Source organism: Salmo salar, chromosome ssa24 (genome assembly GCF_905237065.1).
Source record: "Salmo salar chromosome ssa24, Ssal_v3.1, whole genome shotgun sequence".
NCBI lineage: Eukaryota > Metazoa > Chordata > Actinopteri > Salmoniformes > Salmonidae > Salmo > Salmo salar.
This window is the reverse complement of record NC_059465.1, coordinates 14,729,931-14,755,576: the sequence shown is the minus strand read 5'-3', so window position 1 is coordinate 14,755,576 and position 25,646 is coordinate 14,729,931. Positions and strand designations below refer to the sequence as shown.

At 42.0% G+C, this 25,646-nt stretch overlaps 1 protein-coding gene across 2 annotated transcripts in view; it reads left to right on the top strand.

Annotated features, from left to right (window-relative positions):
* The first annotated feature begins 124 nt into the window (after positions 1-124).
* The window catches only part of LOC106585038 (phosphatidylinositol 4-phosphate 5-kinase type-1 beta), a 90,184-nt gene continuing 64,662 nt past the window's right edge, over positions 125-25,646 (top strand). Inside the window, exon 1 of one of the 2 annotated variants that reach the window (XM_014170787.2) lies at positions 125-413. The gene's annotated coding sequence lies outside the window, so the exon portion shown is untranslated. The remainder of the gene's footprint in view (positions 414-25,646) is intronic. The other variant, XM_014170784.2, reaches the window with a different exon arrangement.

Below are 25,646 nucleotides of genomic sequence, written 5' to 3'. Positions count from 1 at the left end.
TGTTGGCAGACATTCCAAATGCAACGGAAGTTGTCAGCCACTAGATGACGTTATTCCCCATAATGAAATGCACCATACACCAGCAAGGAGATCAGTGGTGAAAATCAAACCTTCTGTAACCTACCGTCACTGCCCTGTAGATGGCTTGCTTATACAAGTTCTGCATCACATCAGAGTAGGTTGGTGCACTGAATGCCTGGTTATGCTGAGAGGCGGAGAATGAGAACTGTGTGTAGCCAAGTCTACCTCTCTGTCAGTAGCCGGATACATACAGCATAGGCTACCGTACGCAGGGAGCCGCACTAACAGCCACTTGCGCTCTCTAAATATTGCCTAAAGGGGACTGGAATACTCTCTGAAATCACACGGAAAGACAAGATCAACTTCGCTACCCAAACGAGGAAGAACAGCTGGTAAGATTGATGTGTTATTCTTGATAATTCTGATATTTACCTGTCCGTTGAAGTATCTATTTGAGTTGTGCCATATTGGTCAGGTGACATGACATGAGGAGACGTTTCAGCAATTGCTGGCAAAGGTGTTATTGTCAGTCGAAGATTAACCGGCTTCCTCCCAGTAGGGCGAGGACGTGTTAAATTACTAAAATAGTCAAGCCTGGAAATGCAACATAACATAACCTTAACCCCGTTTCGTGACCACCAACTATTACAGCGAAATGTTGATGAGAACACCAGAACTTGTTTACCAATGGCCTGCAAAAGAAAACACTTAGTAGTGCACCCCAGTTTATAAGGCTAACTTGAATTTAGCTGCAGTCTGGCAAGGTTTACTGCTAGCTGTTGATGTGCTACTCTGAGAAACAGTTTATTCAGAAAAGTGTGAAATGACGTAATATTGCGAGGAAGTGGCGCCTTGGTGTTAGCCTTCATGTAGCAATAGCTCAAGGTATCAGTACTTGAACACATTACAGTTGCCATTGGTGATAAATAGGCTAGACTCTCATATTGATGAACACATAGGGTTTGTGCTGGATAGCCCATTTCTGTTGTTGATTTCTGGAAAATAAGCCTACCAATCTACTGGTGAGATCCCTTATGTTATCAATATTGGCTAGGTTGGGGACCTTTCTCAGTGTTCCAAGGACTCTGGGAAGCCTGGGACTTTTCAACACCTGGCATCCTCAGGGATACACGCACTATATATAATACTTTTTAGCAGGTCACCTTAATGAATTCTGTAAAGTCAGTGTGGAAGAGGTGAAAAAAATGATTGTTGAATATCAACAATAATGACAAGCCACCGGGTTCTGACAATCTGGATGTAAAATTACTGAGGATAATAGCCGACAATATTGCCACTCCTATTTGCCACATCTTCAATTTAAGCCTACTAGAAAGTGTGTGCCCTCAGGCCTGGAGGGAAGCTAAAGTCTTTCTGCTACCCAAGAATAGTAAAGCCCCCTTTACTGTGCTCAAATAGCCGACCAATCAGCCTGTTACCAACTCTTAGTAAACTTCTGGAAAAAATGGTGTTTGACCAGATACAATGCTATTTCACAGTAAACAAATTGACAACAGACTTTCAGCACACTTATAGGGAAGGACACTCAACAAGCACAGCACTTACACAATGACTGATGATTGGCTGAGAGAAATGTATGATAAAATGATTGTGGGGGCTGTCTTGTTAGACTTCAGTGCAGCTTTATCGATCATAGTCTGCTGCTGGAAAAAACGTGTTAATAAGGCTTTACACCCCCTGCTATAATGTAGATAAGGAGTTACTTGTCTAACAGAACACAGAGGGTGTTCTTTAATGGAAGCCTCTCAAACATAATCCAGGTAGAAGCAGGAATTCCCCAGTGTAGCTGTTTAGGCCCCTTGCTTTTTTCAATCTTTACTAATGACATGCCACTGACTTTGAGTAAGGCAAGTGTGTCTATGTATGCAGATGACTCAACACTATACACGCCAGCTATTACAGCGACTGAAATGACTGCAACACTTAACCAAGAGCTGCAGTTAGTTTCAGAATGGGTAGCAAGGAATAACTTAGTCCTAAATAGTTCAAACTAAAAGCATTGCATTTGGGTCAAATCATTCACTAAACCTCAATTACATCTCGTAATGAATAATGTGGAAATTGTGCAAGTTGAGGTGACTAAACTGCTTGGAGTAACACTCAATGAGGCAGGTCCTACAGGCCCTAGTTTTGTCGCACATGGACTACTGTTCAGCCATGTGGTCAGGTGCCACAAAGAGGGACTTGGGGAAATTGCAGTTGGCTCAGAACAAGGCAGCACGGCTGGCCCTTGGATGTACACAGAGAGCTAACATTAATAACATGTATGTCCATCTCTCATGGCTCAAAGTGGAAAAGAGATTGACTTCCTCATTACTTGTTTTTGTAAGAGGTGTTGACAAGCTGAAGGTACCGAGCTGTCTGTTTAAACTACTAGCACACAGCTCAGACACCCATTCATACCCCACAAGACATGCCACCAGAGGTCTCTTCACAGTCCCCAAGTTCAGAACAGATTATGGGAGGCGCACAGTACTATATAGAGCCATGACTACATGGAACTCTATTCCACATCAGGTAACTAATGAAAGCAGTAGAGGGCACACACTTAGTCTAGTGTGAATTCTGTAATGAATGTATTGTAATATTTTTTAAATTGTATAACTGCCTTCATTTTGCCGTACCTTGGCAGCAGCTAATGGGGATCCATAATAAATACAATTTGATTTATTTACAGTAGGATATAGAATTTGACCAATAGGGAACTTTCTCTTGCGTTCATACGTGTGTGGTTGGTTACACACAGCCCTTTTGATTTCTCGTTAAAAAAAACAATAACCACAGAATTTGAGCAATGGCTGTACTTTTTATAGACTATATGCAATTTAATTAGAAAGAATCTGAACTGAAAAATCCCCTACTAAATAAAACATTACACAAACTGTACTACTATTACATCATAGATGATATTTAAAGCTATTCTAGATGATATAGCTAAAAGTTTAACAAACCATACAACTCTATTCACAAGGACTACTTTGAACAATTTACACAACATTTCACAAAAATGCATTTACTGTAAGAACTGTGCAGATGCAAAGTTTGGTAACAGAATTAAGGTAAAATCTCCCTCTGTTTTTTATGTGACCACGTTTTCCAAAAAACTGTTAAATATCTGCTCTGAATCAAGATTCAAAAAGATGTCTGCAGAAAGAATGGGGTGTCAGCTATGACATGACACCTTGAGTATGAAAACATATTTTTTCCTTATTGAACTACAGTAGGTGAAGTGGATTTACATCCAGTAACGGAATTACAGTAACGGAATTACAGTAATGGGTCCCTGATCTGTACTGTACAGAAATGCATAATTATGGATATGAATATCATTCTCTTCATGGTGATGAATCCTAAATATGTACACAAAGGTAGAAATATGCTATATATCCTTCTTTTGCACATCTCAGTATTATTCTTCACACTGACTATTATAATAATGAGCTCCGCCCCCAAACTAGACTACATTTGGTTGGTCCGGACCAGACCAAATCTGAACCATCATGGACGACTATATTTCACACGTTTGGACATCATAGCACAATAGAGTTAAGTGCAGTACAGTAAAGTAGATATACTATATATACTCAAAAGTATGTGGACACCTCTTCAAATTAGTGGATTCGGCTATTTCAGCCACACCCATTGCTGACAGGTGTATAAAATCGAGCACACAGCCATGCAAACATTGGCAGTAGAATGGCCTTACTGAAGAGCTAAGTGACTTTCAACGTGGTACCCTCATAGGATGCCACCTTTCCAACAAGTCAGTTTGTCAAATTTCTGCCCTCCTAGAGCTGCCCCGGACAACTGTAAATGCTGTTATTGTGAGGTGGAAACGTCTAGGAGCAACAACGACTCAGCCGCGAAGTGGTATGCCACACAAGCTCACAGAACGGGACCGCCAAGTGCTGAAGCACGTAGCGCGTAAAAATCGTCTGTCCTCAGTTGCAACACTGCCTCTGGAAGCAACTTCAGCACAATAACTGTTAATTGGGAGCTTAATGAAATGGGTGTCCAAGGCCAAGCAGCCGCACATAAGCAAAAGATCACCATGTGCAATTTCCAAGCGTCGGCTGGAGTGGTGTAAAGCTCGCCGCCATTGGACTCTGGAGCAGTGGAAATCTGGGTTTGGCGGATGCCAGGAGAACGTTACCTGCCCCAATGCATAGTGCCAACTGTACAGTTTAGTGGGAGGAAGAATAATGGTCTGGGGCTGTTTTTCATGGTTCAGGCTAGGCCCATTAGTTCCAGTGAAGGGGAATCTTAATGCTTCAGCATACAATGACATTGTAGACGAGTCTGTGCTTCCAAATTAGTGGCAACAGTTTGGGGAAGGCCCTTTCCTGTTTCAGCATGACAATGCCCCCGTGCACAAAGCGAGGTCCATACAAAAATGTTGTCAAGATTGGTGTGGAAGAACTTGACTGGCATGCACAGAGCCCTGACCTCAACCCCATCGAACACCTTTGGGATGAATTGGAACGAAGACTGCAAGCCAGGGCTAATCCCCCAACATCAGTGCCCAACCGCATTAATCCTCTTGTGGCTGAATGGAAGCAAGTCCCTGCAGCAATGTTCCAACATCTAGTGGAAAGCCCAGAAGAGTGGAAGCTGTTATAACAGCAAAGGGGGAACCAACTCCATATTAATGCTCATGATTTTGGAATGACATGTTCAACGAGCAGATGTCAATACTTTTGGTCATGTAGTGTATGCACAGTATAGTACATTATACTGTACTCTAGTGTGCTCTATTATACTGTGCTGTACTGTACTTTTCTATACTGTTCTGTGCTGTCCAAACTTGTGAAACATAGACGTCTATGACCTGTTCAGATCTGGTCCGGCCAGGGCGTACTGACCAACTGTGAACTACGTTTCAACGTTAATGGACGTCCGGTGTCGGTTGGTGCTCAGTGGGTGAGGATGCTTGTCACAGTAAATGGAAAGAGGGTAGGTGGTAGGTATCATCAGTAAGAGCTGGGAGAGATGACATTAACTGGAGAGAGAGAGAGAGAGAAGATTGTTTTCAGTATTGCTTTTACCAACAGTTATGAGCTGAACATAATAGTATGCCAGTGGAAGGACAGTAGCAGGTGACCCAACTGTGATTTGTCACTACTATGATTTATTTCCCATTATAGCCAATGGTAATTTCCATGTAAAAGGACACATGAGCACCAACGTGATGTTTATTGGAGCATATCAAATTTGGTGTCAAATGAAAGCTAAGAGTCTATAGTTTTGGGAAATGAAGGCATATATATGTTTTTAAACCATTTTCAATCCTAAAATGAGGAATAAGCAAAGGCTTTGATTTCTGGTCACACAGATGGAAAAGGGGTCTTAAAAAAACATCTACTAAAATAAATCTTAAAGGGTATTAGAAATGCATCAAACACAATAATGTTGAAGGCCCCTGCCAACTAATATCAGCATGTATATTTAGTTTTGCATAAATTATTAGCCTTCTGTAAGTTTAAGAAATATTAACTAGTGTCTTGTCATTCTGTTACCAAAAACCCACATATCTTTAAGATATTTTCAAATGTTTCTCTCTCATGAGGAGGGAGGATTCTTCACAGACGTAACAAGGGTTGTTCCATGCCTTTTCAGCAAAACTGATATTACCCGGTTCTGACCACTAGATGCTTGTAAATCTGTTTCCAACTAGCTTGAATTTTATGCGGCATAGTTGTCAAACCTCTACTTTGAAGAATCTGAAATCTATTTTGATTTGTTTAACACTTTTTTTGGTTACTACATGATTCCATATGTGTTATTTCATGTCTTCACTATTATTCTACAATGTAGAAAATAGTAAAAATAAAGACAAACCCTGGAAGGAGTAGGTGTGTCCAAATGTTTGACTGGTACTTTTAGCTTTCATTTGACACCCAAATTGACATGCTCCTATGTAGGGTTGCACATTTTGGGGAATATTCAGAGGTGGAAACTTTCCATGGGAATAATGGGAATTAACAGAAATGTATGCAAATTAATATTAATACCATTTAAATGTAGATGTTTGCAATGGATATATTTACCATATCATATGGAGGCAGAAACATAAACCTTTTACCTTTATCATAAGTAGACATATTTGCACATTTATTAAATCCTTCCAATAGAAATAATAAAAAAAAAACAATTTAGTTACGAATTTAACTTTAATTAAATGAGTTGACTCTACACATGGGAGGATTTCACTGAACAACAAAAGAAAGGGAATATTGAATGATTCCCCCAATGATCCATCGCATCTCCCAAAAACGTTTTCAACATACATATGTAAAATGATAGTCTAGAAACTAAAGCTTTGGTTGTCTTCCTCTCAGGCTTCCATGTCTTCTCCCTGGACCTCCTCAATGTCCACCTCTTGAACATCAGACTCTGAGGTCTCATCTTCACTGTCACTTTCCAACCTTGTTGATGATGGCTCGTTGTCAGGCCACCAATTTTTCAACCCTTGTATTGGTCAGCCTGTTGCGTGCTTTGGTGTGTGTGTTCCCAAACAAGGGCCAGTTGCGCTCTGAGGCGGCTGATGTTGGTGGGATTTGGAGGATGATGGAGGCAACAGGGGAAAGAGCTTCAGATCCACAAAGTCCCTTCCACCAGGTGGACGATGAGATATGTTGGCACGACTGCCATATTGCATTGCCATCCCAAAGCCCTTGCTTGGAAGTGTACTTCGCCAGACTGCCAAGAACCTTGCCCTCATCCAGGCCAAGGTGGCGAGACACGGTAGTGATGACACCATAGGCCTTGTTGATCTCTGCACCAGACAGGATGCTCTTGCCGGCATACTTGGGGTCCAACATGTACGCTGCGGTGTGTATGGGCTTCAGGCAGAAGTCTTCACACTTTTTAATATATTTCAGAACTGCAGTTTCCTCTGCTTGGAGCAACAGTGAAGTGGGCAGGGCAGAACGGATTTCTTCTCTTACATCTGCAAGCAGAGTCTGAACATCAGACAGGATGGCATTGTCTCCCTCAATCAGTGCAATGGCTACTGCTATAGGTTTCAGGCAGCGTACCACTCTCTCCCAAAATACATCATCCAGGAGGATCCTCTTGATGGGGCTGTCCTTATCGGCAGACTGTGATATGGCCATTTCTTGGAGAGACTCCTTTCCCTCCAGGAGACTGTCAAACATGATGACAACACCACCCCAACGGGTGTTGCTGGGCAGCTTCAATGTGGTGCTCTTATTCATCTCACTTTGCTTGGTGAGGTAGCTTGCTGCTATAACTTGATGACCCTTCACATACCTAACCATTTCCTTGGCTCTCTTGTAGAGTGTATCTATTGTTTTCAGTGCTATGATGTCCTTGAGGAGCAGATTCAATGCATGAGCAGCACAGCCAATGGGTGTGATGTGAGGGTAGGACTCCTCCACTTTAGACCAAGCAGCCTTCATGTTTGCAGCATTGTCTGTCACCAGTGCAAATGCCTTCTGTGGTCCAACTTGGGATTTTGCACAGTATTTGCAAATGTACACAGCTTTTCCTTCTACATTAGCTGCAGTGAAATGTCTCCACATATCAGATAGTGCCCGTGGCATTTTCCTGTAAAGATTAGAAAGAAATTAGTAAAAAAACAACAAATACAATTCCATGTACAGATAAATAGTTAAACAGTTAGATTAAACAACTCCTTTGTAAGATAAATGTTTTAAAATGAAATGTGTATGTAAACAGGTGAATTAACACTCCTCAGTTAGCAGGCTCAAGCAAGCTAAAACCTACATGGTAGCAAAAACTTACTAGCAGAAGTTGTTAACAAGTTAGAAATGATTTAAACACGCTTTGCTGTAGGGTACTATTCACTAGTTAACAAAAAAATCATGTATATCATATAAAATATATTCACCCCACCCAGTATTGTAATCAAAACTTACCAGAAAGCATGTAGTCCTTGGCTCAGACAGTGTAGTAGTGTGGGCTCAATAGCATCTCATTAGTGTGCAAGATCTTGAGAATCAGCTGTACATGTGATGGAAGACTGCACTGCAAATGTGATGGAAGAATGCACTGCGCATGCAGAGGGTTGCAATTCCATTGAATTGGGGATAGTTTAACCAAAATATGCCACAAGACCTAGAATTGCCTTATGTGTATCCCACAAAAAGGTTCACTGTTATAAGCAACATTTTTTTTTTGATGAATTTAAGCAAAATTCATCAACAACCTTAATCCTATGAACTTCACATGTTGGTGCTCAAGGGTTCTTTTAATAGGAAATGCCCGAGTGCACATACAGTGCTTCCGGGAAGTATTCAGACTCCTAGACTTTTTCCACGTTACGTTACAGCCTTATTCTAATATGTCTAAAATATTTTTTCCCCGCATCAATATACACATAATACCCCATGATGACAAAGTGAAAAGTTTTTGAAATTTTAGCTTTAAAAAAAAAAAACATACCTTATTTACGTAAGTATTCAGACCCTTTGCTATGAGACTCAAAATATGAGCTCGAGTGCGTCCTGTTTCCATTGATGTTTCTACAACTTGATTGGAGTCCACCTGTGGTAAATTCAATTGATAGGACATGTTTTGGAAAGGCACACACCTTTTCTATATAAAGTCAGAGCAAAAACCAAGCCATGAGGTCGAAGGAATTGTCCGTAGAGCTCTGAGACAGGATTGTGTCGAGACACAGATCTGGGGAAGGGTACCAAAATATGTCTTCAGCATTGAAGGTCCTCGTGAACACAGTGGCCTCCATCATTCTTAAATGGAAGAAGTTTGGAACCACCAAGATTCTTCCTAGAGCTGGCCGCCCGGCCAAACTGAGTAATCGGGGAGAAGGGCTTTGGTCAGGGAGGTGACCAAGAATCCGATGGTCACTCTGACAGAGCTCCAGAGTTCCTCTGTGTAGATGGGAGAACCTTCCAGAAGGACAACCATCTCTGCAGCACTCCACCAATCAGTCCTTTATGATAGAGTGGCCAGACGGAAGCCACGCTTGGATGGAAGCCACATGACAGCCCGCTTGGAGTTTCCCAAAAGGCACCTAAAGACTCTCAGACCATGAGAACCAAAATGATCTGGTCTGAAGAAAACAAGATTGAACTCTTTGGCCTGAATGCCAAGCATCATGTCTGGAGGAAACCTGGCACCATCCCTACAGTGAAGCATGGTGGTAGCAGCATCATGCTATGGGAATGTTTTTCAGCAGCAGGGACTGGGAGACTAGTCAGGATCGAAGGAAATATGAACGGTGCAAAGTACAGAGAGATCCTTGATGAAGTCCTGTTCCCTCTGGAGCAGGTTCTCAGACTGGGGTGAAGGTTCCTAAGCACACAGCCAAGACAACGCAGGAGTGGCTTCGGGACAAGTCTCTGAATGTCGTTGAGGGGCTCAGCCAGAGCCTGGACTTGAACCCGATCGGACATCTCTGGAGAGACCTGAAAATAGCTGTGCAGCGACACTCCCCATCCAGTCTGAGAGAGCTTGAGAGGGAGGACCTGCTAGAAAAATGGGAGAAACTCCCTAAATACAGGTGTGCCAAGCTTGAAGCATCATACCCAAGAAGACTGTAATTGCTGCCAAAGGTGCTTCAACAAAGTACTGAGTAAAGGGTCTGACTACTCATGTAAATGTGATATTTCAGTTTGCAAAAAAATAAAGTTATTGCTTTGTCATTATGGGGTAGTTTGTGTAGATTAATGAGGAAAAACAACTATTGAATCCATTTTATAATAAGGCTGTAACGTAACAAAATGTGGAAAAGGTTAAGGGGTCTGAATACTTTCCGAATGCACTGTATTTCACACATCCAGCCCAGTGTTTTTCTGCATTACAGAGTGGCCTTCAGTAGGGGATGGTCTGCCTGCTAGCGGCTCTCAGCACTGGGGAGGAATGTAGCACACTAGTGCAAAGAACCCTGGTAATGTCCTGGGCAGTGAGTGAGGCTATATGTTTGACTAAAGCAGCATAACTAAGAGTTGTTCCTGACCATGTGACCTTACCAGAAAAAAACTATGCCTTAGTAATAAGCAAGGCCAGGGCCTAGTCATCGGCTATATAGCCTAATAGGGCCCTGAGGTTTTCCTACTAGGCTGTCAGGAAACACTTAAACACCTGAAGATGATACAGTCAAGATTGTGGAGTCTGTACTAGGCCAGTGTGGTACGTCACTGAACAGTGCACTCGGAAAAGTATTCAGACCCCTTGACTTTTCCCACATTTTGTTACGTTATAGATTTATTCTAAAATGGATTAAATTGTTGTTTCCCCTCGTCAATCTACACACAATACCTCATAATGACAAAGCAAAAACAGGGTTTTTAGAAATGTCACATTTACATATTCAGATCCTTTACTCAGTACTTTGTTGAAGCACCTTTGGCAGCGAATACAGCCTTGAGTCTTCTTGGGTATGACACTACAAGCTTGGCACCCCTGTATTTGGAAAGATTCTCACATCTTTCTCTGCAGATCCTCTCAAGCTCTGTCAAGTTGGATGGGGAGTGTCGCTGCACAGCTATTTTAAGGTATCTCCAGAGATGTTTGATCAGGTTCAAGACCGGGCTCTGGCTGAGCCCCTCAACGCTATTCAGAGACTTGTCCCGAAGCCACTCCTGCGTTGTCTTGGCTGTGTGCTTAGGGTCCTTGTCCTGTTGGAAGGTGAACCTTCACCCCAGTCTGAGGTCCTGAGCGCTCTGGAGCAGGTTTTCATCAAGGATCTCTCTGTACTTTTCTGTTCATCTTTGCCTCGATCCTGACAAGTCTCCCAATCCCTGGCGCTGAAAAACCTCTACCGGTTTCTTTTATTCTACACTGAACTACCTAGAATCGCTGTCTCTAGCAAGCGTGTATGACTGGCTGGGTTTGAACTCGGGTCGACTGCACTCCACTACACTGTTAGTTCGCTGAGCTAAAGCCTAGTCATTAGTTTAAGGATCGAACACGAAGTCTTCAGGTCTCAGGCAAGATTACTCATCTAGGCTTGGTTCCCATACCAACTCCACGAGGCTAAGTTCAAATAAACAGTGTCCGGAGATGTTTTCCCCGAGTTGGATGTCTCGGACAGAGCTTGTTTAACAAACTCTGTTCATTAGTTTAGCGTTTTGCTTGTACCTTAAACTGTTTTGGAACAGTCACAAGGTGTCATGGAGAAAAGTAGGTTTCCATAGTGGACCCAACAATGGAAAAGGGGTGCAGTGTCATGGATGAAAATGGGTCCATGAGCTTCCCTTTTCCTACTGATTTGACTGTTCGGTGGAGGTGGCCAGCTCAGGGTCAGGTTAGCGTGGCACTGTGGGTTTGAATGGGAAAGCAGCTCATGCAAATCGTGTCCCCTTTGAGATATATCACCAGAGCAACAGTTGTGTTCTGTCTGGTGCTGTTCCTGTCCTCATTCTGATATAAGGCTTGCCAGAGCAGAGCCATGCCTGCCTGCGACATTGTCATATTTTACAGCTGGATATGGATTGGAGATGCTTGTACCTGTTCACCGACACTCATAATAGTTATTCTCTGTCTGACCTAACAGGCTCAATTGCTGCCACGTATATTTGACAGACAGCGAGCCAGTTGGTGGACAAGATTATTCTCTCAGACGGTTATAAGCTTCTGATTTAGGTTTGTCTATTTATGTGCAATAGGCTTTCTAATGTTCATTGTTCCAGAGGTAAAACCATTTTTAAAGTCCTGACCATACAGGGTAGTAACCATCATGACAGTTCTTAGTTTAAACATTGATGAGTGACTGTGGTCTGAATTCTGTCTGTATGCAGCAAACCAGCTTTTACGCTATTGGTCACTCAGAACTACTGATGTCACTTATTTTCTCTGCTGCACACAGGAAGAATAGGAGAAAGGTTACAATCAATATAAATGTTCTTCAGTCCGAAGGTTTAAGGGTTTGACTGTGTTCCTGGGTCAAAGAGCATCATCAGACAGTCACACTGTACTATGTACATTTACATTTACATTTTAGTCATTTAGCAGACGCTCTTATCCAGAGCGACTTACAGTAGTGAATGCATACATTTAATTTCATGCATTTTTATTTTTTTAATTTTTGTACTGGCCCCCCGTGGGAATCGAACCCTCAACCCTGACGTTGCACACACCACAACCCTGGCGTTGCACACACCATGCTCTACCAACTGAGCCACAGGGAAGGCTGTACACTGAAGGAGTGATGGGGGTCGTCTTTCCTCAAAAAGCACAAGAAGATTTCGACACCCACCATCTCAGATTGTTCTGAAATCTTTTCTGTTGTTAGAAACCGATAACATTACCATTCCTGCAACATTATTTTGTTGAAATATAATTTGATCTCTGAGAAATGAAGCTAATTTATTGCATCCAAATTGGCCATTTTTTTATTTATGGGATTCATATAATATTCAATAAATATAGTATCTAAAACCTGATTTAGACCCCCAAAATTTCTGATAATGAGTTATACATAAGGAATGGTAAAAAGGCAACCACAGGCCAATCCCACCCCAACAACAAGTATATCGTATCAGTTCTCGTGACTGACAAGAAGTATGGAGCTGCGGCTAAGAGTATTGTTTCTTCATCCTAATGTAATGTATTCCCAGTGAATTTGGGTATTTTGTTTTCCCTCTTTAGAGAAATTAGTCATTAAAGTTGTTAGAGGGTTTTGCATAGGTGCAAAAAAAATAACCCTGGATTGTAAAATATCGTTATTAACTGGTTCCCATGCTTTTAAAATAACGGTTCTGTTCCAGAACAGTATTGATCACTTTCATTCCTGGTTCTGATTCTGTTCCTTGAAAAATGTAGTTATTTTCCGGTTTTTGGTTCCCTGAACCGGCTCCAACCCCTACTCAAAATCGACATATACACTACATGATCAAAAGTATGTGGACACCTGCTCTTTGAACGTCTCATTCCAAAATCATGGCCATTTAATATGGAGTTGGTTCCCCCTTTGCTGCTACAATAGCTGCCACTCTTCTGGGAAGGCTTTCCACTAGATGTTGGAACATTGCTGCGGTGACTTGCTTCCATTTAGTGTAAGAGCATTAGTGAGGTTGGGCTATTAGGCCTGGCTCGCAGTCGGCATTCCAATTCATCCCGAAGGTTGAGGTCAGGGCTCTGTACAGGCCAGTCAAGTTCTTCCATACTGATCTCGACGAACAATATCTGTATGGACCTGGCTTTGTGCACGGGAGCATTGTCATGCTGAAACAGGAAAGGGCCTTCCCCAAACTGTTGCCTCAAAGTCGGAAGCACAGAATCGTCTAGAATGTCATTGCATGCTGTAGCATTTAAGATTTCCCTTCACTGGAACTAAGGGGCCTAGCCCGAACCATGAAAAACAGCCCCAGACCATTATTCCTCCTCCACCAAACTTTACAGTTGGCACTATGCATTGGGGCAGGTAACGTTCTCCTGGCATCCGCCAAAGCCAGATTCGTCTGTCGGACTGCCAGATGGTGTAGCGTGATTCATCACTGCAGAGAACGTGTTTCTTCAATGTGGGGGAGCTTTACACCACTCCAGCCGAAGCTTGGCATTCCGCATGGTGATCTTAGGCTTGTGTTGAGCTGCTCAGCAATGGAAACCCATTTCTTGAAGCTCCCGACGAACAGTTCTTGTGCTGAGGTTGCTTCCAAAGGCAGTTTGGAACTCGGTAGTGAGTGTTGCAACCGAGGACAGACAATTTGTACCCGCTGGGCGCTTTCGCACTCGGTGGTCCCGTTCTGTGAGCTTGTGTGGCCTATCACTTTGTGGCTGAGCCGTTGTTGCTCCTACGCATTTCCACTTCACAATAACATTACTTACAGTTGACCAGGGCAGCTGTAGCAGGGCAGATATTTTACAAACTGACTTGTTGGAAAAGGTGGCATCCTATGATGGGACCACGTTGAAAGTCACTGAGCTCTTCAGTAAGACCATTCTACTGCCAATGTTTGTCTATGGAGATTGCATGGCTGTGTGCTTGATTTTATACACCTGTCAGCAACGGATGTGGCTGAAATAGCCAAATCTGCTAAATTGAAGGGGTGTCCACATACTTTTGTAAATATACTGTATCTTACCTCTGTGTCATTCTACAAAAATGGTGGCTTTCCTGTCCTGGCCTTATTCACTAAGAAAAACACTTAAAAGTGTGAGATAATGACACAAAAAAATATTTTTTGTTTTATTTGGTAGTGTTTTATGATTTAATAAAACATATGTAAGACAGTTATTTTGCAAACATTTTTTTTAGTATATTGTTGAGCACGGTCAGTACCATGAAATTGGCTTGTCCCTCGGATCAGGAGTCATGGTTTAGTGACACATATATTTTGAGCAAAATAATTTTCCATCCTGAAAATGTCATAATACAAAGGAAAGTATTATAGTTAGTTATTTAGTGTACTACTTTAAAAAAAAAAAATCCAATAAATATTACAAATTTACAAGTAATAGCTGTCCCTCAATTTCATGTGACTGGTGTAAAAACCACAACTTTGAAAATATGCAACATCCTTGCCAAGTTCTTCCTGGGTCAAAGGTTCATTGGAGACGGGACTGTTTTGAAAAGCACATGGTGTGTGCACTCTCTTCATATGTTAAGAATTTGATGATTAACTTGGTAATTTCATGCGAGGACTTAAGATGTGTCACTGGGGTTATACAGTTTATAGTAAGGGGTAAGGGGAAAGGAAATTGTATAAAAATGATTGCTCAAATTGTATGATTAAGTGATTTATTTACAATTTAAGAAATGTGGTTTGAGCTACAGTGGCCTCCATCTTAGATATGCCATCTTGTCTGCAGATTTGTCACTGGTGTTACTGTTCTTGCTGGTAACACCAGTGACATGACGATAACGTCAATGACGATCAATAACACCGCAAAAAAAATTCTCAACGTAATGTTTTATAAAACCCTCAACAATCATATAAAAAAAGTCTTATTACCATTTTATTACTGTTTCAATATTGTAATCACATAATATGGCATTCCTTTTCATAGATATGGCAAAATTAGGTGCTGCTGAAAAGCAAAGACTCTACAGACAGCGCAGCGATGCTGACCCACACCGCAGAGCAGCCTACCTTAAACAAAACACCAGACTTACTTAAATGATTTAGAGTAAAAAAAGAGAGTGAAGGATCTCACATAAAGGGAAAAAAGACAGGAGCGAAGGAAATGCCGGGTCAGACAGGCAAAACACAGAGAGAGATTGAGAGCAGAAACGACAGTGTTTACCTGGCCACTGTTTCAAATGCTAATTATTTAGAATTGGCACAAAACCAAAGCATTGATTGCTGTCATTCCTTGTCCATAGACTGCTAACACGGTAAGGAAACCAATATTTTATTTCGTGACTATCCCTTTAAGTAGACCTACACAATATTTGTCACATGGCACTGAGAATTGATATATGCTGTTTTAACAAGCTACATAGTTTTGTGGATAGGCGTGACAGAGTAGGAAATTATTTGTAATGAAAAATATTACTAATAAATTGATCAAATTTGTTTGAAATAATCTTATGTTCACTGGTGTTACATTGCGTCACTGGTATTACTGTATGGCATATTGGTGTTCTGGCATCAGAGTTGCCCAATTTAATTGAATATGTTTTTTGTATCTACCTAACTGTTGCTACATTCATTAGTAAACATTTTAAGGATATGATCATTCAATTTTGTTAAATTATTTCTGTTTAAAAAAAAAGCAATAGTATAAATGGAAAAATGTCAGACAATATAACTTTACACACGCATGTTTAAAGTCAATTATTTCTCATCCAAACAATTTCTTAGTATTATCATGAACATTTTCTCCCTTTGATTATATATGCAAATTGTTTGGATGAGAAATTACATTCTAGAAAGCCTGAATTGTCATCTAAAATATAAAATATAGGTAACGCCAGTGACAAAAAAGCAGCACAAGCATTTTTTTATGTAATGTAGTAAAAATATCAAAATATGTTAAGCTGTCGTTTATGTTGATTTATAATGGTAAGGGGTTAACTATCTGACTATAAGTTTAGATTTATAAGAAGTAAATATTTGTAAAAGTTGACTGTTCAAAAAGCCACCGTTTTCATAGAATGACCCCTCTATATTGTTTATGTCCTCCGGATTCAAAAAGAAAGATGAATTCAAAGGTGAGCCTGTTATTTAGCCTTAATTCTCGCACAGCATCCAGCGTAACTGACTCAATGCTATTTTCCAGATTTTTGACCACTTTTCTTTAGCCTCCATTGATTTAGTCATCCTAATATTGGTCATCCTACAAGGGTAAAAACTCTTAAGAACTTTTGAACGGATTATGATAAACATGCGGTTTCTTTTACACATTGGACAAAATATAAACATTTGACACCCTATATTAGGTGAAAAAAGTTTGATGTTAAAGGGTAGTTCACCCAAATTACAAAATGGCATTGGTTTCCTTACTCTGTAAGGAAAATCAGCCAACAAGTGCTCAGTATATGTGGGAACTCCTTAAAAACTGATGGAATAGCATTCCAGGTGAAGCTGGTTGAGAGAATGCCTTGATGACAGCTTTGCACACTCTTGGCAAAGGGTCAAGACAAAAGGCAAAAGGAACACGGCAAAAGGAACACCTATGTGGCAAAAGGAACACCTATGTGAGAATGCTATTCATTGACTACAGCTCAGCGTTCAACACCATAGTACCCTCAAAGCTCATCACTAAGCTAAGGATCCTGGGACTAAACACCTCCCTCTCCTGGACTTCCTGACGGGCCGCCCCCAGGTGGTGAGGGTAGGTAGCAACACGTCTGCCACGCTGATCCTCAACACTGAAGCCCCCCAGGGTTGTGTGCTCAGTCCCCTCCTGTACTCCCTGTTCACCCACGACTGCATGGCCAGGCACGACTACAACACCATCATTAAGTTTGCAGATGACACAACAGTGGTAGGTCTGATCACCGATAACGATGAGACAGCCTATAGGGAGGAGGTCAGAGACCTTGCCGGGTGGTGCCAGAATAACAGCCTATCCCTCAACGTAACCAAGACTAAGGAGATGATTGTTGACTACAGGAAAAGGAGGACCGAGCACGCCCCCATTCTCATCGACGGGGCTGTAGTGAAGCAGGTTGAGAGCTTCAAGTTCCTTGGTGTCCACATCAACAACAAACTAGAATGGTCCAAACACACCAAGACAGTTGTGAAGAGGGCACAATAAAGCCTATTCCCCCTCAGGAAACTAAAAATATTTGGCATTGGTCCTGAGATCCTCAAAAGGTTGTACAGCTGCAACATCGAGAGCATCCTGACTGGTTGCATCACTGCCTGGTATGGCAATTGCTTGGCCGCAGGGCACTACAGAGGGTAGTGCGTACGGCCAAGTACATCACTGGGGCTAAGCTGCCTGCCATCCAGGGCCTCTACACCAGGCGGTGTCAGAGGAAGGCCCTAAAAATTGTCAAAGACCCCAGCCACCCCAGTCATAGAGTGTTCTATCTACTACCGCATGGCAAGCGGTACCAGAGTGCCAAGTCTAGGACAAAAAGGCTTCTCAACAGTTTTTACCCCAAGCCACAAGACTCCTGAACAGGTAATCAAATGGCTACCCGGACTATTTGTACTGTGTGCCCCCCCCCCAACCCTTCTTTTTTACGCTCCTGCTACTCTCTATCATATATGCATAGTCACTTTAACTATACATTCATGTACATACTACCTCAATTGGCCCGACCAACCAGTGCTCCCGCACGTTGGCTAACCTGGCTATCTGAATTGTGTCCCACCACCCGCCAACCCCTCTTTTATGCTACTGCTACTCTCTGGTCATCATATATGCATAGTCACTTTAACCATATCTACATGTACGTACTACCTCAATCAGCCCGACTAACCGGTGTCTGTATGTAGCCTTGCTACTTTTAAAGCATCGCTGCTGTTATTTTTCACTGTCTTTTTACTGTTGTTTTTATTTCTTTACTTACTTATTGTTCACCTGATACCTTTTTTGCACTATTGGTTAGAGCCTGTAAGTAAGCATTTCACTGTAAGGTCTACACCTGTTGTATTCGGTGCACGTGACAAATAAACTTTGATTTGATTTGGCTACTTTGAAGAATCTGAAATATAATTTTGATTTGTTTAATACTTTTTTGGTTACTATATGATTCCATATGTTTTATTTAATAGTTTTGATGTCTTCACTATTATTCTACAATGTAGAAATGATAAAAAATAAAGAAAAACCCTTGAATGAGTAGTTGTGTCCAAACTTTTGACTGGTACTGTATATTGTTATTTTCACGGTTCATGTTCAAATCATCCTAAAGTATCTAACAATGAATTGTTTAACTGGATGCTTTTGATAAATGAATTGGATATGAAGTGTGAAAATGCTAATATAGGTTCTGTTGACTGGCATTGGTTTTGTACCACAAATGCTAAACAAAACCAAAGCATGGGTTGCTGTCATACCTTGTCCATAGACCACTTACAAGGTAAGGAAATTAATATGGAATTGTGTAATTTGGGTGAACTATCCCTTTAACATTGGTGTGGCTGAATTAAAAAATATATATAAAAATAGCAGGAAAAGCACCATCTAGGGGTCAGAATCTGGTAATATCTGGATGATTTCTCTGAACAGGGAAAAAACACCAAATTCACTGGGAATACATTACATAGGATGAAGAAACAATACTCAGATCCACAGCGCCATACTACTTGTCAGACATAGAGAACTGACACTGTATACTGGTTGTTGGGTGGGATTGGCGTGGGGTCCGTGGGTGGCTTTTGACCATTTCTTTGGATTCCTCGTCTGACTCCTTGTTAGAAAAAAGTTTTGTCCAAATCGGATGTAGGTTACTATATTTGTTGAATATTATATGAATCCTATACATTAAAATGGCCAATTTGGGTGCAATCAATTTGCTTAATTTCTCAGAGATCAAATTATATTTCAACAAAATAATGTTGCAGGAATGGTAATCGTATCGGTTACAGACAACAGAAAAGATTTCAGAACAATCTGAGATGGTGTGTGTCATGGCTTGTTGAAATGACAGAACGACACTCACTATCTGACTGATTAGACTGACTGACTGACTGGCTGGCGTGCCTTGTCCTTATGTGGGGGTTGAAGAGGTGGAACATTGGTTTCAGATGTCCTGATATAGAGCGAAGAGCGTTTTGTTTTCATAATGAAATCGGGCACTTTGTTCCTGATTGTTAGTGTATTTTGTGTGAACCTTCCTCCTCCCTCTGAGTTGTTTCTCTTTCTCTCTCTTTATTTCTTTCTTTTCATTCTCTGCTGTCTTTTCTGCATTCTGTGCATTTAAACATTATGTTCAACTTCTCAGTTGCACCATAATGTTTAACAGGTTGAGCACGAGTTACAATACTACTGTTACATTCTGTACTTTACTACCCATTACAACTTTTAATGGTCATCCATGTAAGTACTGTTTTGTGCAGTCGCTGTGTAAAGGCCCAGTTTTCTCCTATGTATGGATGATGGATTGCAAGAGGAATAACCTTGGAGGGGAAGAGGGGGAAAAACTCCCCAAAGAATGTTGTTTTTTTTGCATTGTGGGTTGTTTACACATCCAGACTTGGGCAGCTTCCAGAAAGGAGCTGAGGGTTCGGCTCCCATGGCAACAATTCCTTTCTTTAAGTGACGGAATTATGTGAGTTTATCAGTTTACTTTTCCTTGGGGAAAAAAACAATATTGCTGGTCTTGATTTCAGGCAAGAAACAGGTGGTTCTGAAGGCTTCTGTTGTCTTATCACTTATAGTCTGATGTCTTGTGTTTGACTCCTTATTCACTTCATAGAGACTCGGTTTAGGCTCTCCTGTACTCCGATCCATTGTGCAGAATGTTGTGTGTTGCGGCCATTCTCTAGGCAGGCTGAACCGTCAGCAGTTGTGTGTGTGTTCAGGCTGAGGGGCTGGCACCTAGCAGATATCAACCTTATAGCACTGGGCACTCTTTATCCATCACCCTTTTTGTTCTATGAAATGTATTTGATCGCGCAAACTAAAGGAATCTGCAATGGCTGCAATACTGCGGATTACAGTAAATATATAAATATACCTAAAATGCCATAGGCAGTTATTTCTCTGAGCTCAGTTGAAGTGCCGCTGCGGAGCGCTGAAACGTCTACCCATAATCCTGTATTTACAGGCTCCATTACTCAGATCCACTGATGCATATAACAACTCAAAAGTTGTCCTCTGAAATACACATTACATGTAATTGGTGTTTCTATAAGAAATATGTTTTATGCACTTGGAAATTAAATTAATTTGGGTTTGATGTGATTCAATAAGATTGAATTAGTTCAGATAGACATATGGGCTTGATAAACCAGCTTCACTGTTACATTTTACTGACAGTTGAAGTCAGAAGTTTACATACACCTTAGCCAAATACATTTAAACTCAGTTTTTCACAATTCCTGACATTTAATCCTTGTAAAAATTCCCTGTCTTAGGTCAGTTAGGATCACAACTTTATTTTATGAATGTGAAATGTCAGAATAATAGTAGAGTGATTTATTTCAGCTTTTATTTCTTTCATCACATTCTCAGTGGGTCAGAAGTTTACATACACTCAATTAGTATTTGGTAGTGTAACAGTGTAGGTTCCGTCCCTCTCTTCGCCCCAACCTGGGCTCGAACCAGGGACCCTTGCACACATCAACAACTGACACCCCACGAAGCATCGTTACCCATCGCGCCACAAAAGCCGCGGCCCTTGCAACGCAAGGGGCAACCCTACTTCAAGTCTCAGAGCGAGTGACGTCACCGATTTGAAACGCTATTAGCGCGCACCACCGCTAACTAACTAGCCATTTCACATCGGTTACACTCACCCCCCCCTTTGACCTCCTCCTTTTCCGCAGCAACCAACGATCCGGGTCAACAGCATCAATGTAACAGTGTAGGTTCCGTCCCTCTCTTCGCCCCAACCTGGGCTCGAACCAGGGACCCTTGCACACATCAACAACTGACACCCCACGAAGCATCGTTACCCATCGTGCCACAAAAGCCGCGGCCCTTGCAACGCAAGGGGCAACCCTACTTCAAGTCTCAGAGCGAGTGACGTCACCGATTGAAACGCTATTAGCGCGCACCACCGCTAACTAACTAGCCATTTCACATCGGTTACAGTAGCATTGCCTTTAAATTGTTGAACTTGGGTCAAACGTTTCCGGTAGCCTTCCACAAGCTTCCCACAATAAGTTGGGTGAATTTTGGCCCATTCCTCCTGACAAAGCTGGTGTAACTGAGTCAGGTTTGTAGGCCTCCTTGCTCGCACACACTTTTTCAGTTCTTCCCACAAATTTTCTATAGGATTGAGGTCAGGGCTTTGTGATGGCCACTCCAATACTTTGACTTTGTTGTCATTAAGCCATTTTTGCCACAACTTTGGAAGTATGCTTGGGGTCATTGTCCATTTGGAAGACCCATTTGCGACCAAGCTTTAACTTCCTGACTGATTTCTTGGGATGTTGCTTCAATATATCCACATCATTTTCCGTCCTAATGATGCCATCTATTTTGTGAAGTGCACCAGTTCCTCCTACAGCAAAGCAACCCCACAACATGCTGCCACCCCCGTGCTTCACAGTTTGGATGGTGTTCTTCGGCTTGCAAGCCTCCCCCTTTTTCCTCCAAACATAACGATGGTCATTATGGCCAAACAGTTCTATTTTTGTTTCATCAGACCAGAGGACATTTCTCCAAAAAGTATGATCTTTGTTCCCATGTGCAGTTGCAAACCGTAGTCTGGCTTTTTTTATGGCGGTTTTGGAGCAGTGGCTTCTTCCTTGCAGAGTGGCCTTTCAGGTTATGTCAATATAGGACTCATTTTACTGTGGATATAGATACTTTTGTACCTGTTTCCTCCAGCATCTTCACAAGGTCCTTTGCTTTTGTTCTGGGATTGATTTGCACTTTTCGCACCAAAGTACGTTCATCTCTAGGAGACAGAATGCATCTTCTTTCTGAGTGGTATGATGGCTGCGTGGTCCCATGGTGTTTATACTTGCGTACTATTGTTTGTACAGATGAACGTGGTACCTTCAGGCGTTTGGAAATTGCTCCCAAGGATGAACCAGACTTGTGGAGTTCTACAAATTTTTTCCTGAGGTCTTGGCTGATTTCTTTTGATTTTCCCATGATGTCAAGCAAGGAGGCACTGAGTTTGAAGGTAGGCCTTGAAATACATCCACAGGTACACCTCCAATAGGCTAATTGACATAATTCGAGTCAATCAGAAGCTTCTAAAGCCATGACATCATTTTCTGGAACTTTCCAAGCTGTTTTAAAGGCACAGTCAACTTAGTGTATGTAAACTTAAGGCCCACTGGAATTGTGATACAGTGAATTATAAGTGAAATAATCCACAGAATTCCATGAGTATACATGCTTCGTAAACAACAGGTGTAGACTAACAGTGAAGTGCTTACTTCCAAGCCATTCCCAACAATGCAGAGAGACAAAGGGAAAAAATTATAGAAAGATAACACAAGGAATAAATACACAATGAGTAATGATAACTTGGCTATATACACGGGGTACCAGTACTCAAATCAAATTCTCACATACGTGTTCCTTTTGTCCAGGTGTGAAAGGGCAGTGTGGAGTGCAATAGAGATTTCAGCATCTGTGGATCTGTTTGGGCGGTATGCAAATTGGAGTGGGTCTAGCGTTTCTGGGATAATGGTGTTGATGTGAGCCATTACCAACATTTTAAAGCACTTCATGGCTACGGACGTGAGTGCTACGTGTCTGTAGTCATTTAGGCATGTTGCCTTTGTGTTCTTGGGCACAATGACTATGTTGGTATTACAAACTCAATCAGGGACATGTTGAAAATGTCAGTGAAGACACCTGCCAGTTGGTCAGCACATGCCCGGAGCACACGTCCTGGTAATCCGTCTGGCCCCGCAGCCTTGTGTATGTTGACCTGTTTTAAAGGTCTTACTCACGTCGGCTACGGAGAGCGTGATTGCAAAGTCGTCCAGAACAGCTGATGCTCTCATGCATGCCTCAGTGTTGCTTGCCTCGAAGTGAGCATAGAAGTGATTTAGCTCATCTGGTAGGCTCGTGTCACTGGGCAGCTCGCAGCTGTGCTTCCCTTTGTAGTCTGTAATAGTTTGCAAGCCCTGCCACACAAGACGAGCGTCAGAGCCGGTGTAGTATGATTCAATCTTAGCCCTGTATTGACACTTTGGCTGTTTGATGGTTCGTCACAGGGCATAGCAGGATTTCTTGTAAGCTTCCGGGTTAGAGTCCCGCACCTTGAAATCGGCAGCTCTACCCTTTAGCTCAGTGCGAATGTTGGTTGTAATCCATGGCTTCTGGTTGGGGTATGTGTCGATGTGCAGGTGTACGAGGTAATTGAGGTAGATATGTACATTTGGGTAGGGGTAAAGTGACTAGGCAACAGGATAGATAATAAGCAGTAGCAGCAGCGTATGTGATGAGTCCAAAGAGTTAGTGCAAAGGGTGGTCAATGCATATAGTCCATTTAGCTATTTGGTTAGCTATTTAGCAGTCTTATTGCTTGGGGGAAGAAGCTGTTCAGGGGCATGTTGGTTCCAGACTTGCCATGTGGTATCAGAGAGAACGGTCTACAACTTGGATTGCTGGAGTCTTTGACAATTTGTTGGGCCTTCCTCTGACACTGCCTGGTATAAAGGTCCTGGATGTCAGGGAGCTCGGCCCCAGTGATATAATGAGTCATACGCACTACCCTCTGTAGCGCCTTGCGGTCTGATGCCAAGCAGTTGCCATACCAAGAGGTGATGCAGCCAGTCAAGATGCTCTCAATGGTGCAGCTATATAACTTTTTGAGGATCTGAAGGCCCATGGCAAATCTTTTCAGCCTACTGAGGGGGAAAGAGGCATGGTCGTGCCTTCTTCCTTAGTGATTGGACACCGAGCAACTTGAAACTCTCATTGCAAAGAACAAGCCATATCTCAGACTGGCCAATAAAAATAAAAGATTAAGATGGGCAAAAGAACACCGACACTGGACAGAGGAACTCTGCCTAGAAGGCCAGCATCCCGGAGTCGCCTCTTCACTATTGACATTGAGACTGGTGTTTTGCAGGTACTGTTTAATGAAGCTGCCAGTTGAGGACTTGTGAGGCCTTTGTTTCTCAAACTAGACACTCTAATGTACTTATCCTCTTGCTCAGTTGTGCATCGGGGCCTCCCACTCTTTCTATTCTGGTTAGAGCCAGTTTGCGCTGTTCTGTGAAGGGAGTGGTACACAGCGTTTTATGAGATCTTCAGTTTCTTGGCAATTTCTCGCATGGAATAGCTTTAATTTCTCAGAACAAGAATAGACTGACGAGTTTCAGAAGAAAGTTATTTGTTTCTCGACATTTTGAGCCTGTAATCGTACCCACAAATGCTGATACTAAACTAGTCTTAAGAAGGCCAGTTTTATTGCTTCTTTAATCACAACAACAGTTTTCAGCTGTGCTAACATAATTGCAAAAGGGTTTTCTAATGATCAATTAGCCTTTTAAAATGATAAACTTGGATTAGCTAACACAACGTGCCATTGGAACACAGGAGTGATGGTTGCTGATAATGGGCCTCTGTACGCCTATGTAGATATTTCACAAAAAATCTGCCGTTTCCAGCTACAATAGTCATTTACAACATTAACAATGTCTACACTGTAATTCTGATCAATTTGATGTTATTTTAATGTACAAAAAAATTGCTTTTCTTTCCAAAATAAGGACATTTCTATGTGACTCCACCCCTAAGTGACCCACTTTTGAACGATAGTGTATGTCAGAGCGGTATTGGACTAAGATACAGTGGCATAGTATAGAATACAGCATACATATGAGATGGGTGATGCAATATTTACACACAATTAAAGTGACTAAGATAGTGTGGAGTACAGTTTACACATATGAGATGTGTAATGCAAGATAGGGAGACATTTAAAGTGGAGTAGCGTTTCATTTCCTTAATCTATGTCTATTTATTTGTCACATGCGCCGAATACAAGTGTAGACCTTGAAATGTTTACTTACAAGTCCTTAACCAACAGTGCAGTTCAAGAAGAGTTAAGAAAATATTTACCAAATAAACTAAAGTTCAAAAAAATATACAAAAAATTTAACATAACAATAACGAGGCTATATACAGGGGGTACCGGCACCGAGTCAGTGTGCAGGGGTACAGGTTTTGTCATGCCCTCTTCTCGACTGTCTTGGTGTGTTTGGACCATGATAGTTCGTTGGTGATGTGGACACCAAGGAACTTGAAACTCTCGACCCGCTCCACTACAGCCACGTTGATGTTAATGGGGGCCTGTTAGGCCCGCCTTTTCCTGTAGTTCACGATCAGCTCCTTTGTCTTGCTCACATTGAGGGAGAGGTTTTTGTCCTGGCACCACACTGCCAGGTCTCTGACCTCCTCCCTATAGGCTGTCTCATCGTTGTCGGTGATCAGGCCTACCACTGTTGTGTCATCAGCAAACTTAATGATGGTGTTGGAGTTGTGTTTTGCCACGCAGTCGTGGGTGAACAGGGAGTACAGGAAGGGACTAAGTACACACCCCTGAGGGGCCCCAGTGTTGAGGATCATCGTGGCAGACATGTTGTTGCCTACCCTTACCACCTGGGGGCGGC